The sequence below is a fragment of the Lissotriton helveticus genome, chromosome 9 (assembly GCF_964261635.1).
Source record: "Lissotriton helveticus chromosome 9, aLisHel1.1, whole genome shotgun sequence".
Classification (NCBI taxonomy): Eukaryota; Metazoa; Chordata; class Amphibia; order Caudata; family Salamandridae; genus Lissotriton; species Lissotriton helveticus.
In genome coordinates, this window is record NC_136070.1 from 1,149,601,811 (window position 1) to 1,149,622,590 (window position 20,780).

Genomic DNA, 20,780 nt, shown 5'->3' on the forward strand with positions numbered 1-20,780 from the left:
ACATAGTCAGTAGAGACCTAGATGACCTCAGTCCTACGTCTAAACTGCTGTTTATGTTATTCCAATGCACAGAGCCTATAGGGAAAATAGGAAATACACTACACCACGGAGTGGGGCCAGAGACCTTCTTGATCAATCCCAGCTGTTCGAGCTTTCGCAACCCTTCCTGGACCTGAGGGTGGAGATGGAATGGCACTCTCCGATGCCGGAGTGCAGTCAGTTTGACAGTGGGGTCTACATGTAGCTTGAATAGCTTCCCCTTGAGGCATCCCAGACCCTTGAACAGCATGGGGAAGTCCTTGTGGATACCCTGTGCGTGTAGATCATGCACTTGGTTGGCAAAGAACACTAACTCCAGGTCCTCTGCCGTGTGACAGCTGAGGAGTCGCTCTTCTCCCTTCATGACATGAAACTGTGTTTGTATGCGGTGTCCCTTGTGGCCACCTCGACCTTGATGACCCCTCGCAGGGGAAGCGGCTCCGTACCTCCATAGTTGCAGATTTTAGCCCTAGAGGGTGACAGTGGCAGCCGCGGAGATAATCGCTTGTACTGGTCGCTGTCCACGACATTTACAGAGGCTCCTGTGTCTATGAGCGCCTGGACGGGGGACCCAGCTACTATGATGGAGCACACAGGCGGGGGCCATCCTGGATCACGAATGAAACTACGAAGACGTCATCATCGTCTGCTCCTAACCCGAAGCCTTGCAGAGCGGAGTCCGTCTGCTCTTGCAGGTCTTCTAGAGAAAGCTGCCTCACTGCCACCAACACTCTTGCTGTCCCAGAGTGGAGGTTCTGGTTCTTCCACTGCAACACACATTCGCAAAGTGGTTTAGTTTTCCGCACCGGGAACAGGCCTTTCCCTTCTTAAAACACTGACCTGCTGGTGGGTGCTCAAGGCCGCAGTTACCACACGTGCTGCTGCGCGACAGTCTCCCAGTCCCATGAGGCGCTGCTGGGCGTCTCTGAATGGCGTCCACTCTCTCCTCTTTTATCACCGGCGGCCACGGTGGACCTGCGGTGTTTGGGTGACGGTGGAGTGTTGCTTCCATCTCATCTGCTCGGGCGTTCGACAGCTTGTGAGATCTTGCAAGCACCAGGATCTCGTCTAGCGTGATCCTGTATTGTCTGTGTATTAGGTGGTGCAGTATCACCGATTTGCAGGCCTTGATGATCTGCGCTCTAATCTCTTTCCTCTGGTCAGGAACCGTACAGGAACTTGCCAGTGTCTGTAACCGTGCACAGAAAACTTCTATCGACTCTGTCTCTCCTTGCCTCGCCTGGCAAAGTTTGCATCTTGAAATCTGGGTTATTCTGAGGGTCAAAATGCCTGTTAAGCGCTGCCACTAGTGCACAGTTGTCGTCAGCCCCAGTGTTTGGTAGGGTTTCAAACAGGTCATATAGCTCACCTCCCCAATAGCACATTAGTAGGGATCTCTTCACTCTTTCATCTGTTTACCTCATCCCTATGAAATAATGGTCTAGACGGCCGATCCACAATTTCCATCTTGATGCAGCCGTTGCAGGGTCAGCCAACTCACTGAAGGGTGGCAGGGGAGCTGCTGTAGTGTGGCCTGGCGGCTGCGGGGCTTGCTGCTGAGCCAGCTGCGGGGCTTGTTGGATTGGCACCGGGGCACCTGCCCCATCTGGGTTCTGGACATTCATGCCTTCTGGGGCACATGAGTATGTGAGTGCATCACTGGGCCTGTAGGTGTGCTGGCCATAAACTTTAGGGTGACACCTCAGTGCCTGCTGTGCTGAGGCAGCTGTGTGGGACTCTATGCTTCTGACTTCTTCCCCAGGTTATTAGGTATGGAGGACCCTTCCACTACCCACCGTGTGCAGAGTTCTTGCCCCCACTATAGCCTGGATGTAGTTGCAGAGTCCTGCCTCAGACGCTTGCAGGTGTCAATGCTTGTTGCCACCCCAAGGGAAACCTGCCTCTGCTCACGCTGACTTCTGACCTTTCAGGTTTGCAGGGCTGCAAACGGCACACAACAGTCTTGAGCGCTGGGGGGGTGAAGGCACAGCAGAGCGAGTGCTTCAGAGCAAAAGGAGGGGCCCCGCCCTCCCCCGCATAACTTCGTATCTTCACTGCTCACTCAGGAGCCTCACGCCAGAGCAGTCCATATGCTGGGGCCCAGACTACACGCCAGAGCCTCGCGCCACACTGACCTTCCGGGGCGATGTATCCAGAGCTCCGACGTCCTCAGGGCACGCAGGGTGGGCACCCGCTGTCTCAGTGCATGGCTGCGCCGTCAGAGTTCCACACACCGCAGGGGACACAGGGTGGGCACCCGCGGTCCTGATGATCTCCATGGCACCGCAAGGCCTGAGGCAGGGCCGCGTGAGCGCGCAACGTCCGATCGGCACCACACCTTGCAGCGGCGGGCTGGGCGACAGGTCCAGATCAGGTCAGAAGAGGTGTGGGTGGGACCCGCCTCATCGCCAATGTGGTGATCGGCTGGTGATCAGGCCAAAGCACAGGAACACAAGGTAGGCCTCAATTATTAATCATTAATGATGGGACACACACACTGGCTGATATAGTACAGGTCAAGACCCGAGCGGTCATGCGCCCTTTTATTAATACCTTTGGGCGTGCCTGCTCTCCGTGTGCCTGCGATAGCAACACTGTATAGTGCGGGCCAGGTGGCTCCATCACTACAGACCTCATGACCTCCTTTCACCAAAACGTATAGAGGAAAAGTGAAGTAATTGACTCAAAATAGCCAACTGGCTACTCTTTTCCATACGGATGCCACTGATAAGATCCCAAAAGAAACAGGTGTGCATTCTTCCTAAGAGACTTTGCCTGGTTGAAGTGCATTACCTCCCACACAAATCTCTCGACATATATTACGGAGCCATACCAAACTACTAAGCGAAATCTTTTTCCGCAGGGAGAACAACTGCATGCTGAAAGTGGTACTGAAGCCTTACGACTGTAATAAATGTTGAGACAAAAATAAACTGCTGGATCAAATGGCTCCATAGATGGTTTTCCAAGAGACAAGTTTTTCTCTTCTGGATCAAAGTTTGTAAACATCAAGCATCAGCTAAATTGCCCATTTGACTATGAATGTCTTAGAGCTAAAGTTCTGTTATTGACCACCTGCCTATGCTTATAGAATATACTTTTTGAAAACATTTGTTTTTCATTTAACAGACTAGGAGTAACAGGTCCCAAATATTTTAAACAGACTCACGCAGAAATAATATGATGGGGTGAAGTGTGGGAATTCTTGAAATTACTTGAATTAAGCCAGGCGTACTTTGAATTTTGCTCTGGTCTACTTAAATATGTGATCAAAACAGCAGATTAAAAATATTTGATACCAGATGCCGTTATATGTATAAATAAAAGAAACAGTTATTTAAAAAAAGAACAGAGGGGTATATGTACAAGGGGACAGCACCAGCAGATCGTCACTTGTAGCGACGTTTTGGTTGGGCTCTGTCCTTCTCCATATTACAAAGCGGCTGTTAAGCCTTGAAAATACGGCCCCTTTAAATGCATCAGTTTGTGTGGAAGGAACGTGCAATGGATGTTGCTGTGGGCATTCCACAGCAACACCCAATGCTTTTTGACGCTGCCCCAGATTTACAAGTATGTGTAAATCTGATGCAGTGCCAAAAACTAATGGCATGCAATAGCAGGTGTTTGAATGGGCAGTCAAGGAGAAATAGTTTTATTCCTCCTCGTTTTTGCTTTTTCTATGTGTGTTGCATTCTGCAGCACACTCAGAAGAGCAAAACACCATTAATGATTGCTTATGTGCAGGAAGTTGTCCCTTCCTGCACATAAATGATCATTAAATAATTACGGTTTGCTACTGCACTGTGCAGCACACATAAAAGTCAAATATTGCCATCATTGATTGTTTATGTGCACATCCTTTCACTGTGGAGCAAGGGTGCCTGCATTGGTGCTAGGCAGCTAATTTTAGTACCACCGCTAGGGAAAACACAGGGAGGGTGCCGTATTCTTGTAAATACGGCACATCACTGCATTTGGAAATGTTGGAGTGCAGAGATATCAAATGTGTCCCAGAGACTCAAACTACACACACAAGCAAATTGTAGACTTATTTTTTGCACTGTGAACTATAATTCTGCTGAATGGCTCTAAATTTAATCTGAGGGAAATAGGTCACTTTTGTATCATAAAATTAAACGTCAATGCCTTAGGCTAAAAGGGTTGCTGTTGTCTCTCCCTTTGTTTGTGAAATTATTTGAGTTGCTGTACTCTATGAGCAGTAAGACTGGCATCTGTCCTCTCCATTGTGAGAATACAAAGAGGACCAATGACTAACAAAATGGGTCATGCATCGCTGCTGTATCACCAAATTAAAGCAAGGCTTCTGGTTCTGAATCACTAGAAGCGCATGACCAATTCAAAGTAATATTCCTGTCTCAAATTAACAGACACACTTCTCTGCTGCACCCCCAGTTCATTTATGGTCCTGATTACAACTGGGCTAGAAGATTCTGACCGCTGCCTCAACCTCTACATTTTTAGGGTCAGTGCTATGGGGACAGATGCACAAAGTGTTTCTGAGTTACCAAAAGGCCTGATTCACAGATTTGGACTGGTCGCAACCGTAAAAAGACTGTTTCTGACTTATCAAACCCAAATTGTGATTCAGTAATGTGTTACTAAATACCAATTCAGCATTTGGAAGGGGTGTGTAGTTACCAAAAGGCAGTGCCATGTATCAATGTTTTGCAACAGAAGTCCAGTCGCAAAACATTAATATTTTACCACCTCCTCTAAGAAGGTTTTAAGACATTTGCAAATGGGAAGGGGTTCCCATGGGAATCCTTTCCCTGTGAGAAAGTTACGCAAACATTTAAGAGCAGGCAGTGGTCCCACAGATATTCATGAGGTAGGTCAATTTGCTACCCATTAGGAATCTTAAATTTAAAAATAAAGTTTAATGCATTTGGAATAGCGATTTACTAATTGCGATTAGCCAAAAACTCAATTTCGAAATTGTTATTCCCAATGTTAGTACATCTGATCACATGAGTCAGACAGGCTTTATTGCACTTGATAAAAAAAATGAGAAATCAAGTTAGCAGGCTCAATAACTTTTATCAGGTCACGCCTTCTCTACTTTAGTATGGAAGAAGGACATATAATTATTAGGACATACAGATTTTGGTGTACGTTGCATCAAAATCTATATTTTATTCTCTATTATTGGCAAAAAACACTCTGAATAGGTGCTATTTATCACACCTGAAAATTCCTCTCCCCAGGGTATCGGCATTAAGTAATATCTATTGTATTACCCTCAGTGGCACTCATAATCATGAACTTAGGGCCAGAAGTATGAAGATCTGGTCGCAAAATCCAGATGCAGTTTGCCACCAGTATTTTTGTGATCAGTAAAGAGTTTAGTGAACCGACCTATCTTCTAAGATTTTGGTTTGCTAAATTCCGATTCATAGTGGATCACAATCTGATCCACCTCATCAATAATGAGAAAGGTTGCAAATTGTGACTCACTCCAGTTCGTGGCCATCATAGGGATGATGACTTGCCAGAGTAAGCAGACTACTACGTCTGTGACTGCCTTTCAATAAAGTCAACTCCTTTTTTTTAATGAGCCCATTTTCCTAAAGGAAATGGGCTACTGTAAAGTGTTTTTTAAATGAAAAGTTTGTTTTACAATTGGCAATGTTTTCTTGGACAACTATCTACTTCACAACCATCTGTTTTTACATTCACAAAGGGGAAATTGTTCCCTTTTGCAAATGCATTACCACTCCAAATCAGAAATCAGTATTTTTCAATGTTTTGCATTTAGATTTTACTATCAAAATATTAAATTGTTGCATACCAATTTGGTATTATGAAAATATCCCTTCCAAACACTGAGGGCCCGATTCGGCTCGGAAGGGCTCCGAACATTCGGAGCCCTTCGAACCAAATCGGTACATGTCGGACGGATTCCTTTCCGACCGAGCCATTCCGATGGGCTCGGTCGGAAAGGAATCCAACACGGATTTCCGGATGGCCTAAGACGGGCTCGGAGAGCCCGTCTACCATCCGGAAATCCTCCAGTATTCCCCCGGTCACCTCTTTACGACCCAGGGAGTACGATGGCAGTTTTTCACTGCCTTTTCGTGCCGGTGTGTCCGGCACGAAAAGGCAGTCGGAAACTGTCTCTGGGGGGCCCCAGCAGGGCCCCCATGGGTGTGAGGCCACCGAATGGCGGCCTGGGGGCACCTGTGGTGCCCCTCCGTTGATCCCTCCAACCTGTGGCAGGCACCTAGGGGTGCCGGCCACAGGGTGGAGGGATGAACTGCACCCCTGCATTTCACATTGCAAGCATGCTTTCCGGTCGGAATGCATGCTTGCATTGTGAACCATACGAATGCGACCGAACAGGGTTCAGTCGCATCGTACTAGCAGGGCCGTAACCGACCACAGCAGGTCGGTCGATTACGGCTCCTGAACGATGTCGGACGGACCTGAGTCCGAACCAACATCGGAATCGGCCCCTGAATTGTTATGGGGCTGCAATCGTATTAAGAAGTCAAAAAGGGTGACTGAATCCAGCACAAGACAAATCCCACACCAATTAGAAAAAAATAAAGTGAATTGTAATAAATTATTTGACACCAACATTACAAAAATCCAATCAGTAAAACCGGACCTATGAATTTTTAAAGTTTAAAGTGGAAAAAAGCACCAAAAAGCACAAATCACCAACAGTGGTTGTTTGGCTGCGCTGGACCCAGACAAATTCCCAAGGTCAAGCTGAACGTGATGGAGTGTGGGCTGGGTACACATCTAAGTTCGGCTTGCTGGCCAATGTATCTGGTCGCATTTGGACTGAGGTGTGAGGTTGTGCGTCATGCTGTGTTGAGCTGCATCGATTCTGATAGGGCCGGACATTGGGAGCAGTTGTGATTGAGGCTTTGATGTGAGGTCCTGTATTGAGATGTGTCACGTTGCTTCAGTACACATGTGGCCGCAAATCAGGAGCTGTGATGCGAGGTACTGCACTGAGAGGCGTCATGATGTGTTGTTTCTGATGAGGCCACTGATTAGGAGCTGTGAGGCACTAAAATCCAAGGGCCTGCTTCAAGATGTGCTGTTCTATGTCTGTTCTGAGGAAACCAACAGTTGGCTTCAGTAGGCCTAAACTCTGATGCCAGCCAATGATCCAGGACCTGGGATCTTGGGGCTCAGGACTCACTCCATCAAAAGGGCAGCAGCAGAGCACATGCAGCTCTAGTTGGATCTGGTCAGCTGGGCAAATGCAAGTTAGGTCTCTGGAGATCTTTATGTCCCTGTAAATCGGGACAGGAGGCCAGTCAGCTAGCACTTGGATTTCTGGGTTGAAGGAGCAGGTCCAGTCTTCCTTCCTCATGCAGTAGGGCAGCAAGGCAGTCCTTCTTGTAGCAGGGAAGTCCTACCAGCAGCAGGTCAGCAGAGCAGTCTTTCTTCTGAGGCTTCCACGGGTCCAGAAGTGATCTGATGAGTAGTACAAGAGGTCCAAAAGGCATATCTGGTGCCAGATTTATGAAGTTGGAAAAAACCCTATAACACCCCCACATCTGGTTCTGGAAACTCCTTTCCAGGGTCTGAGTTGTCTGGGGCCACAATAGGCTGGAGGCACATCCATTTGTGTGTGTCCTGGGGCACCCTTTAAATGAGCTGCTCCACATCAACCATCTTGAGAGGATGGCCCACCCTTCCAACACCTAGTCCGCCTTTGTGCCACTGTCTGGAAGGAATACATAAAGGTCAAATGTCACGTACGCAATACGGAATCCCTTTTATCAGTGGGAGCACTCGGCTTTCGGAGGCGACCCGGTCCCGATAGCAGCGGCGTCCTCAAAAATACATCTGCTTTTAAAAGAATAGCTCCACTGAGCTCGAACTGAGAGCCCTTGCAATTCAGGCAAATGATAACCTATATAAAGTGCTGTATCCAAGCTCACTATAAAAAATATATATTTGGAGAGAACTACGACGAGCAACCCACAGTTGCGGATCGTCACTAGAAATTTTATTCTTGGTCTTCCAATATTTTTCTAAAGAGACGCTTGATAAACGATTCCTACAGGAGGATTGTCACCAAAATCTTTCTAAATAGAACCGTCTGAATTTTAACCATTTTTACAAAACGTCGCACTACAGAGATCAATAAGACTCTCAAGGACCTTATCAATAGGGAAACTGTACAGACCCTTCAAATCGACAGACAACTAAAGAATGTCTTGATAAAGGTGGACTACATTCACTCCAAACCCCCGAAACGCGTCGACGCTTCTGTATAGTACAATTAAAGCCTGCACCATCTATGTTTATATCTAAAAATTTAGAGTGATAAAACAGTGGTGTACATAATTGGCATTTTTCTTAATGTACCATTTGTATTTTACCATTTGTGTGTTTTACAAACCTTTGTCTGTCCTTCGTATTGTGCAGGTTACAATACATGTGTTATTGTTTTTCAAAATTTTTTTATAGTTCAAAGCAGGTACCACAATTTGTATAGAATGTGTCAATGAATTGTTTTTAATCATACATTGAGTACAATACATTTGTTAAATTCTTTCACTTCTGTGCCTATATGAGTTCTTATAGTTAGCATGTTAATTTGAGGCTAAATGTTAGCTTTTGTTGCAATCATCTTCAAGGGAATATTCTCTTTTACTGGTTGGATAACCTCATTTCCCTTGTCTGTTCCAAGGTGTGGAAAAGTAAATTTTGCCATGTTCTGTGTCCCTACGTGTCCCCCATCTTATGTTATGTGTGCATGATTAATATGCATATGTATTCCCCATGTTTGATTAAAGACGCACTTACAGTTGTGTCCATCTCTAGTATGCTAGTTTCCAGTTCTCGTGAAAGCTACGAATATCAGGCCTATGTAAAGTTACGTTGCCACGTTTCTCAGTGTGCACGTTATTTCATTGTAAAGTCCCCGTTTCTAGGCCTCAAAAGGGCCCGGACACCAGATTCAGCTCCTGTCTCCTGAACCCTCGCTGAGGAACGATACAGCCCCCACCTGTATCCTCGACCCTTCACTTACTTCCTGCCTCGCAGTGCCCGGCTCGGCCTGGCTCTGCCTACGAGTCTGCCAAGAGTATGTTATGATTCTAGTTATCAGTCCAGCCCTCCTTCTCTGCATTCCTAAGCTACTGAATCGCATCAATAGTTTCCGTCATTGTCTAGCCCTTACGTCTCCATGTAAGAGAAATACTGTATTTAATGGTCATTTAATATTCTTCATCACGCACTACATGTAGAATAATGCATGCTCCAGTCTTAGAGTCTGTTAGCCTCTCCCCTCCTGACTCTTAGTTTATATCAACATGTCCTCTAAACATTAGATACTAGATAGGGTTTAGGTACATGTTGCCCTGACTCTCCAGACTTCAGTCTTTACTCCTAGCGCAGAAGTCATAGCCCCCAGCTTCTCCTAGTAACACGTCATTGTCAGTTTGCGCGCACCATTAGGTTAGAGGTCCCGGCTCCTTAGGTAGCCCCCTCCATGTTTCCGCCCCATTTATGACATATTCTGTTACGTTTACATCACATGTCCATGTATACGCCTCTTGTTACACCCACTTTCACCCTTATCTTTCGCGACCGCTATTGACCACACCCACTGCTCCGCCTACTGTATTCACTGTAATGCAATTGTTTTAGTATATATATGTTGTACATTGTTATTAAAGTCGGCGCGCTCATTCCCTGTCCCCCCTGCAGGGCCCTGCCATCCTGTTCCCGTGCAGGTTGTCCTGTTCCTGTCCTTTATGCTGTATTAAACCTGCAAACTCCTACTACCTCGAATCTTGACTCTTATTTATTGAGCTATCTGTTATTGCTATGTCCAGTCAAACTTAGATCCGGTATTATTTATTTATATACCACATAATGGCGCCCTTATAGGGACTTGCCCTTTCCCCACGCGCCGGTGAAGCCACGCCGGCCCCCTGACCCTCTGCAGCCGTGACGGAACCATACCGTGCACGTGCAGATATTTCTGCTTCAAGTATCCCTCAGGCCCACGGAGGAGACGGAGGTGGCGGTCTAGCATCCAGACGAGGCGGTGGAGGAACGCGGCGAGTCCCGACCAGAGCCCAAGCCGAGAGTCCAAGGTCCGAGGTATCCGGAGGCCCACCCGTAACTGAAGTCCGAAGTTCGTCCGTCCGGCGTCGAAGCAGTCCAGTCCAGTCCGAGGCCTTCCGTTCTTGCTGCCCGGTGAGTACCGTTGCTGGGGTAGTATCTAGACAGGGTCAATCTAATTGACTCTGGTCCGTGGGTTTTGGTGGTACACAGACCCAAAACGAAGTGTCCACTTCGGTGGATGCGGGTCCTGACGTGTCTCTTTATGAGACCGGTAAGTTTCGTACTGTTTTAGCAGTGCATCTAGTTTCTGTTCTAGTCAGTTCTGTTCTCGAGAAATTCATGTATTCTGTTTTCCGTATTCCAGGTAGTATTCTGTTCGAACTGTTATTTTAAATGTTCTTCATGTATTTTTAATGTCGTGGTACGAAAGTGGTGTAATTATCGTGTTCATTGTGTATTGTATTGTGTCTAGATTACAGTTCAGTCATGCCCCTATTTTCCAAACTACGTCAGTTGAAAACTAGAAAAGGTCTGTTAGAAGCAGCAGTTCCTGTCCCGCCTAGGGACAGTCCAGGTCACTTTATGTATCAGAAGCATGGCATAAGTGCCATATTATATCTAGATTTATGGGTGGAGTACACCAAAGAGTTAGAAGAAAAGTATAGATGGCCCGTATCAGGTACGTGGGATGCCGAGTGCATCATGCGAGTAGAAGAAGCATTATGGAAAAAGAAAGCCAGACAGTCACAGAAAGATGCCATCGAGTTATGGCGCAAAGAATCTCATAAAAGAACCGAAAAAGAAATCAGAAAGTCAGAATTAAGTAGAGAATCCTTAGAAAGAGCGCAAGAAAGGGAACTAATCGAGATAGGTGAACGAGTTAAAACCGAACAGTCAGACAGACAGAGGAATGCCCTTATTAAGGGTATGTACCCTCTTCTTGCCGAGGGCTTGCCAAAAGCAACCCCGGAGGCATCCAGTAATTTTCCGCCACCATTAGTTCCGACCAAGCTACGTCACAAACCGACCGCAGCTGATATTTTTATTTCGTCCTATTTGGACGACACAGTCCCAGAATATGCAAATCCTGTTCCGCCAGCTCCTGTAAATAATGTAAATCCTGCTCCTCCAGTCACCGGAGTACCTGCTACGGTACCCCCGGTCCAGCCCACATTACAATTTCCCGCCGCGCCAGTACGAAGAGTATCAGTCGACGATTCTAGTTTAGGGGCCGCAGGAGGAGGTCCTCCTGGTACCCCGCCGCCACACCAACGTGTAACGTTAGTCGAGTTACATGAACGTGCGTTACAGCGTACGCCCAAATATAAGTCCGTTGCAGAAATCCGACGAGCCCCTACTGAATGCCGCTATGATCCAGTTGCAGGTGATGATAGTACAGTTATATATTCCATCCGTGTAAGACGGGTGACCGGGTATTTGGACACCCTACCGAATATGAAAGAAGATCTAGACAGAATATATTGTTTCATCCGTACAGGGGATGATCCAGAAAGTATTGGCGAAGCCATGTCTCAAAGGAAAGCTGAGATCCAGCTCATGTTATTAAAGTTTCTGATTAATTGTTTAATAAGAGAACAAGATTCTCCGACTAAAGATCCGGCCGAAATGAGAATCCTGACAAGGTGGAGTGATAATATAGCCGAGGGTAAGCACAGAACCATCAGTAGTATAGAGAGTATGTACAAGAAAATTCGTAAAGAAATAATAAGGTTACACGAGAAACGCAAAGAAGCACTAGTAAACGAGAAAGAAAATGACTCTTCTACTGAAGAGGTAGACGACGAGAATCCCACTAGAATAGCGTATGTAGGTAGAACTAGACTTTCCGACCGACATTCACGTCTAGACTACAAGAAAACTGTTCCTCATCCAGCACCAGAACAAGGTTCTCTAGAACAAGTATTTCAAGCTACCGATCACATTCTGAAATCACGAATCGGTTATAGTGAGTTAAGTACTATGCATGAACAAGAACTAGTCCGATCAGCAGTCCGATGGACTACTGATTCTACCACTTTTCCAGACGAAATAGTGGCACAAATGTTTCTGAAACTGCCCCCAGCCGAGCAACGACTGGTGGGTATGTATATGATCCAGCACCTCATTACTCTGTATGAGGGTCAACACTCTGATCCAGGTCCGTTACATGATGTCCTGAACGAGTTACTCCAGTATAGATGGAAAGGTCTAGGTACCGATTTAATTAGTGTCATTCTAGAACAGCGCCACAAATATAGAACGTTCCTGAACCCGCATTTTGTTCATGTTTCACCTCCAGAAAGTAAACCCTTTTATATAGATAGACAGAATCCGTTACGAGAAGTACACCCAGTCAGGACAGCAGATGGTGAAATGCAACGAGTATTTGTTTACACCCCAATTACAAAGATGGAACTCTTAGAAATGAAGAAATTAATTCCCTGTCATGACAAAGATCCAGCAGGGTTCCACCGAGAATTAAAAGACATGCTCCGTATGGGAGAATACACGTATCCAGATATAATTAAAATGTTAAAAGTCCTGTTGCCCGCAGGGGTATATGAAAAACTCAAGGAAAAGGAATGGGAGGTGGGAGAGAAAAAGATCGATTGGGCAGTTCTAGAAGCTGAAGATAAGATACGAGTACCAGGTACCGGTCTTGGAGAGAAATGTAAAGAATTACCAGAACTGTTAATACAAGTTTTGCCGAGGTTATTAGCAACTAAAAAGGAAGACTGGGATGCGATCTCAGCCTGTAAACAGAAACAAGACGAAGACACTAGTGATTTTTATTCTAGATTTGAGAAATGGCCTCAAGACAAGTAGCGAGTCATACCCTCGTCTCTTTGTTACTAAATTAGTCGAGAATTCAAGTCCACAAGTTAAGAATCGAGTTTTGAAAGCCGAAAGTACCTGGCAAGCTAATACCCCGTCCCAAATGTTACAGATGCTTCAGTATCACCAGAATAGAATCAGAGAAGAGCAAGATCATGAAAGAAAACGTATGAAAGACACGAAAATGAAAGTACTAGTTGCACAATCTATTCCTCAAGACAGTAAGAAGAGGGGTACGAATCAAGCCAGTCATCCTGCAGTTCCCGTTAAAGGGACCTGCAATTATTGTAAACAGCCAGGTCACTATATAAACGAGTGTGCAGTTCTGAAACACAACATAGCTACCGGTAAGACTAAAGAAAGACCACGTCCGCCTAGACAAGAACAAGTTTCACAGACTTCTCAGCCACAGAATGCACCACAGACAGTTCCAGCACCGCAGCCTATTGCTGCAACACAGCATGTTACACAGCAGATGTACCAGTATGCACAGTCCGAGTATCCAGAGTATCAGCCATATTCATGAAACAGCCTAGAGAGGGAGGTAGGCTTGCCTCTCATCGAGATACCTGTAGATCAAGAGGGTCCCTATGTTCACAGTCAAGTATTAGGGAAAGACAGAAAGTTTCTGATTGATACAGGGGCAAGTAGGACGACCATCAGTCACGCCGAAGTTCCAGGGGCTCCGCTCTCAGGCTCTAGAAATGTTTCCCTTGGATTTTCAGGAAAGCCTATTGTAAATGAGATATCTAAGCCAGTTACTCTAGAAGTAGGTCCATTGTCCCGCACTACTGATCTGTTACTTACGAAGTCATGTCCAGAAAATCTGTTAGGTATTAAGACACTGAAAGAATTAGGTGCAGTCATATGTTGCTCCCCAGAGGGAATACGACTGTTTTTACGTGACTTCAAGGGTCACTATGTATTACGAGATTTTGATCCGAGATTGTCTAATGTTCCGCAGCATCTATGGGCACAAGGTCCAACTGATGTTGGCTTCATGCAAATCACACCCCATCGTGTGACTCTCAAGCCAGGTGTAGTGTTACCACGAATCAGACAGTACAGATTGCCACCTGAGGCTGTAGCAGCCTTATCCAAAATTATTGACGAGCTCATCGCTCAAGGAGTAGTTGTAGAAACTGACTCCAATGTATGTAATTCTCCGATCATTCCAGTCATGAAACGTACTGATCCAAATGCACCCCCAGTATATCGATTAGTGATTGACCTTCGAGAACTCAATAAATGTATTATTCCCCAGTACCCAGTTATCCCAGATATTTCATCCCTATTGACAGCCATTGATTCTGAAGCCACATTTTTTACAGTCATAGACCTCAAGAACGCGTTTTTCAGTGTCCCCATTCATCCAGACAGCCAGTTTCTTTTCGGATTTTGTTTAAATGGAAGGAGCTATAAATTTACACGAGCTCCTCAAGGTTTCACAGAAAGTCCTAGTATTTACAGTCAAGCACTTAAGAGACAACTAGACAATATTCACATGCCAACTGACACGGCCCTGCTCCAGTATGTCGATGATCTACTGATCACAGCCCGTTCTGAACGTGCTTGCGAGCGAGCATCACTTACAGTCTTGTATTTCCTTGCCGAGATGGGGCACAAGGTGTCCCCTTCGAAGCTTCAATTCTGTGTCCAGCAAGTGATCTATTTAGGCCACTTACTGTCCAAGAGGGGTAGGCAGTTGACACCTGACCGTATCCAGTTAATAGCGAGTCTTCCTCAGCCCAAGACCCAGAAGGAGGTACGTGCTTTTATCGGCCTTACTTCTTATTGCAGACAATGGATTCCTCAGTATGCATTTCTAGCTAAGCCACTGATACAGTTAACGACACAGGAGGCAGCCGTATCGACTGTCCTCCCTTGGACATCTGAACATACACTTAGTTTCAATGAGTTAAAGAAAGCTTTATGCCAAGCTCCAGTTCTAGCTACACCGAACTACAGTAAGCCTTTTACACTTTTCGTCACAGAACGTGAAGGTACAGCATTATCTGTTCTCACACAAGATCAAGCAGGACAATACAAGCCCTGTGCTTATTTTTCGAGCACACTAGATCCTGTAGCCCAGGCTCTGCCTGCGTGCCTCAAGTCAGTTGCAGCCACAGCACTAGCTATCAGACAAAGTGATTCCATAGTATTAGGACATTCCTTGACAGTACAAGTTCCACATTCCGTGGAAGTTCTTTTAAACCGAACACAGACTCAGCACTTGACAATTGCACGTTTAACAGGTTATGAACTGACACTGTTCCAGCCACACATAGAAATCAGACGCTGCAACGTTCTAAATCCTGCTACACTGTTACCGTCAGTTATTTCGAATCCTGCCACACACGACTGTGTGGAAGTAGTTAATACTATGACTAAGCCAAGACAAGATCTGACAGATATTCCATTACCAGATCCCGACCTGACACTTTATGTGGATGGTTCATGTATGAGAACAAGTACAGGAGAACTAGTAGCCGCGTATGCAGTGACTACTGACACTGAAGTTATAGAGACACACCGTATTGACACCCTGTCTGCTCAAGCAGCAGAGCTAGTTGCTCTGACCCAAGCCTGCATATATGCTAAGAACCTGAAAGTCAATGTTTACACAGATTCACGTTACGCATTTGGAGTCGTACACGACTTTGGAGTGCTCTGGCAGGAGAGAGGTTTCATGACTTCTCATGGAACCAAGATTCAGCATGGTCTCCTTATTCAAGCTCTGTTAGATGCCATACACTTACCGACATCTATTGCTATCATGAAATGCAAAGCACATACGAAAGTTACTGATATTATTTCTCAAGGTAACGATCTAGCAGATCGCACAGCCAAGCTTACAGCACAGACTCCAGACATTCCAGTTAATCCAACACAGACACATACTCCAGATCCGACTACCTGTATGACAGTTAAGGACCCCACTCAAGATGTCATAGATATCCAGTTACATGCTACTCCCGATGAAATCAAGAAATGGTCCGAACAAGGAGGGGTCCAGACAGATCAGGGATGGGTAACGAAGGGAAAAGCCACATGGTTTCTCCCCGACTCTATGGTTCAAGTCATTATCAATACCGCACATAGTCCAGCACATTTAGGAGAAAAAGCTATGATAGATAGTATCCAGAACATTTGGTTCAACAAGCATTTACGAGCTGCAGCCAAGCAGAAAGTCCGTACCTGTATGATATGTTGCCAGTTTAATCCAGGTAAAAGTGTCCCGGTGGAACAAGGTGGATTCCAGCCCCCTGACCACCCTTTTGAAGTCCTCCAGATGGATTATATTCAGATGGAGCGATGTCGAGGTTTCAAGTATGTCCTTGTAGTTGTATGCGCTTTGTCCAGGTGGACAGAAGCATATCCAGTCCCAGATTACACAGCCACGACCACTGCCAAGCAGTTGGTTCGTGAATTCTTCCCCCGTTATGGACTCCCTAGGGTCGTATATTCTGACAACGGCCAGCCATTCTCATCTGAGCTCATGAAACATATCTCCCTTTTGTTAGGGTACCAGTGGAAGTTCCATTGTGTACGCCATCCTGAAGCAGCCGGTCTCGTAGAGAGACATAATCAGACCCTGAAAATCCGCATCGCCAAAATATGTAAAGAGAAAGGTGTGGACTGGCTAGTAGCTCTGCCAGTCGCTTTGTTTTATATGCGCATGGTCGCACATTCCAGATCAGGTCTGTCCCCGTACGAGGTCGTATTCGGCCGCCCCCCTAATATGTGGGGTACACCTAGACCCCGAAGTATTACGGATGTTTCAAGTAATATGCTGACAGATTACCTAGCTTCCTTGATGTCTGCCCTACACTCTTGTCGTTCACAGGTTGCCGCCGCATTTCCAGACACTACCGAGGTGGCACCGCATGACATCGTTCCCGGAAGTTTGGTTCTTGTCCGGAATTTTTATCGTTCAAGTCCGCTGGAGCCCCGCTGGAAGGAGCCAAAACAGGTCCTCCTGGCCACCCGTACTGCCGTCAAGCTGGAAGGCAGGAAGGGCTGGGTCCACCTGTCTCACGTGAAAAAGTTTTATGGACTAAAGACTGTTTCCAAGAACATTTCCGAGGATTTTAAGGATTGCCAAAGTACTATTCTTAAGGACTGTCCCGCAAAAGACAATGATACAGATTCCTCCCTGTTAGAGAAAACTCCGCAGCAGGAGTATAAGAAAAAATTAAGGTCTAGTAAAATAAGTCAGCCAGTTTGATTGTCTAAGTCCTCCCCTAGGTGAAACGGTTAGACCGGTTTCTGACATGTATATAATAGACCCCCATAGAGAGAGAGTTAGTGAGAACTCTAAAAGTTGCATTATTGTTTTATGTTTTCTGCTATATCTCAGCCTTATGATTACCTGCATAAGTTATGCATTGTATTTATATTTTCCAGTTTCTCATGTAAATAAGTCTGCTAATGCTACAGTAGAGCACACGTTTAGTGATCTACCTCCTCATGAACTCTCATATCGTCTTGCTATGCGTAATAATTCCTTTATCCGCATGTTACATTATTCACACCAGACCAGCAATGCCACTAATTGTTGGGTGTGTGGTCGACTCCCCCCTTTCCAGACACCGAAGGGAGTTCTGCCACTCTTTCCTTATCCATTTTCACATAACGGTTCATGTGGAGCATGGTCCACGTTAACGTCATCCTCAAATGATATGTCTTTTCTTAACAGTACATGTTTCCCAGGCAAGCAAGGTCTTCCCCACAGAACAGGGCTAGATCTAGAAAATGAAGTTTATAATTTGGGTAATTATTCTTCGAATTTTATGGTCCTGAATGTTCAGTCTGATACTACTTCAGACTTACCCTCTATGTCAGTATTACCAGTCAAAGGTGAATTATGTGTCCGAAAGAATGGTTCCGTACATGTAGGCCATAGTGATTGTACTACTATTGTCAAGTATAGTGACAGTGGGAAATCTATTTTTAAAGCTTCACGTCATTCTTATTTTGTTTGTGGTCAGACCGCATATGTTCGTCTGCCCCTCGATTGGGAGGGAACCTGTTACATTGCCTTCCTACTGCCACCAGTTTTTCTAGCCCCACCTGACTATCATAGGAATTCCCACCTAGTACATACTAGACACAAGAGAGACCTCCCGATTGTCGATTATACTGAAACTGCTCTAGAACAATACATAGATATCAATAAAGGTGTCTTCCCCTATTTAGGTACTGTCGTGAATAGTAAACTGATACGTAGATTAACGAGAACCCTTGATGCAGTAGTGATTGAGACTACTTCTGCTCTAGGTAACTTAACCGAAGAGCAATCCTTTATGAGAATTGTCGTGCTCCAGAATCGTCTTGTCCTTGACGTCATACTGGCCGATAGGGGCGGGGCATGTAGAGTCATCGGATCTAGTTGCTGCATTTTCATTCCTAATAACGCACCGTCTGTTTATTCAGCTATTACCAGACTCCATAATATTGCCCATATGTTACACCAAGATCCAGGCACCTGGACATGGTCCGGTTGGTTCTGGAATATAATTTCCGCCTGGGGATGGAAAGTATTGTCATTTCTGGGTATTGCAGTAGCGATCATATTCAGTTGCTGCCTCTGTTTACAATGTGGCCCTGCGATTTGCGGCATTTGTGCTACCTCTTGTATTCCTAGCCCCAAGTCCCGTTCTAAATCCCGTTCCAAGAAAATTCGAGACGAGCAAATGATACTGTATGAAATGATAGAGGGTATCATGAATATTGATGTTTCCTGATGGAAACGTAGTGACAAGGAGGGAATGTGGAAAAGTAAATTTTGCCATGTTCTGTGTCCCTACGTGTCCCCCATCTTATGTTATGTGTGCATGATTAATATGCATATGTATTCCCCATGTTTGATTAAAGACGCACTTACAGTTGTGTCCATCTCTAGTATGCTAGTTTCCAGTTCTCGTGAAAGCTACGAATATCAGGCCTATGTAAAGTTACGTTGCCACGTTTCTCAGTGTGCACGTTATTTCATTGTAAAGTCCCCGTTTCTAGGCCTCAAAAGGGCCCGGACACCAGATTCAGCTCCTGTCTCCTGAACCCTCGCTGAGGAACGATACAGCCCCCACCTGTATCCTCGACCCTTCACTTACTTCCTGCCTCGCAGTGCCCGGCTCGGCCTGGCTCTGCCTACGAGTCTGCCAAGAGTATGTTATGATTCTAGTTATCAGTCCAGCCCTCCTTCTCTGCATTCCTAAGCTACTGAATCGCATCAATAGTTTCCGTCATTGTCTAGCCCTTACGTCTCCATGTAAGAGAAATACTGTATTTAATGGTCATTTAATATTCTTCATCACGCACTACATGTAGAATAATGCATGCTCCAGTCTTAGAGTCTGTTAGCCTCTCCCCTCCTGACTCTTAGTTTATATCAACATGTCCTCTAAACATTAGATACTAGATAGGGTTTAGGTACATGTTGCCCTGACTCTCCAGACTTCAGTCTTTACTCCTAGCGCAGAAGTCATAGCCCCCAGCTTCTCCTAGTAACACGTCATTGTCAGTTTGCGCGCACCATTAGGTTAGAGGTCCCGGCTCCTTAGGTAGCCCCCTCCATGTTTCCGCCCCATTTATGACATATTCTGTTACGTTTACATCACATGTCCATGTATACGCCTCTTGTTACACCCACTTTCACCCTTATCTTTCGCGACTGCTATTGACCACACCCACTGCTCCGCCTACTGTATTCACTGTAATGCAATTGTTTTAGTATATATATGTTGTACATTGTTATTAAAGTCGGCGCGCTCATTCCCTGTCCCCCCTGCAGGGCCCTGCCATCCTGTTCCCGTGCAGGTTGTCCTGTTCCTGTCCTTTATGCTGTATTAAACCTGCAAACTCCTACTACCTCGAATCTTGACTCTTATTTATTGAGCTATCTGTTATTGCTATGTCCAGTCAAACCTAGATCCGGTATTATTTATTTATATACCACAAAGGGGTTCCTCTCTCTTTTATCAAACAAATGTCATCTACACCAAGTCATGTGACCTAGAACCCAGGCACCAAATGGTTAGGTCCAGAAAGTTTCAACTTTCTAAAAGTGCCAGTTTCAGAATTGTGACTTAAAGAAGGTTTTAACCCCTTCAGTGCTGATGACAAAGCCAGCTCGTCATGGGCGTTACCTGCGCTATGCGGATGACGAGCTGGCTTTGTCATAAACAAGCCATTTTTTTATTTTCAGTGCACAGCGGTAAAACGCGGTAGCGCGGTAGGGGTTACATTACAAATCATTTGAGTGTAAACATCATTTTCCTATCTGCTCCCAAACTTAAGTTATCAATTATTAAGTGTCATATGGTAATCCAATGTTATCCTATTGGAGGGATAGGCATTGCAATCATGAAAAATACATAGAGGAGTTTTTCATTACCAGAACATGTCAAACTTAAACCCACATGTCCTACTTTTGAAATGCAATATAGTTGTCCTAGGAGCCTTAAGGGCCTACCTCAATGGTAATTTATATAAATTAAAAATGAAGGTTTGGCCCTGGTGTAGTGTGGTTCCTATAGTCCCAATAGGCTCTGCGCATTGGAATAATATATTCAGCAGTATAGACGTAGGACTGTGTTCAACTAGGTCTCTACTGACTATATTAGACTTAAGTTTTTTGCCAGCTAGCTCAGAGGTCACTAGAAACTTTCTCGAATAAACGAGGAGGAGTTTAACCTCCCTGGATAGACAAGAAGGGATTAGCTTCTGACAACCATATAACATGACAACTTTGCTCTCTCAGAATAAGAGTGTATCTCTAGAGTCGTGTGAAAACAATAGACAGCTATTTCACTCAGTCAAATGTGCATACTTAGTTTCACCAG

General features: G+C 45.3%; 1 protein-coding gene across 1 annotated transcript in view; it reads right to left on the reverse strand.

Annotated features, from left to right (window-relative positions):
• CACNA2D3 (calcium voltage-gated channel auxiliary subunit alpha2delta 3) overlaps positions 1 to 20,780 on the reverse strand; it is a 2,522,256-nt gene that overhangs the window by 702,848 nt on the left and 1,798,628 nt on the right. The window lies entirely within an intron of this gene.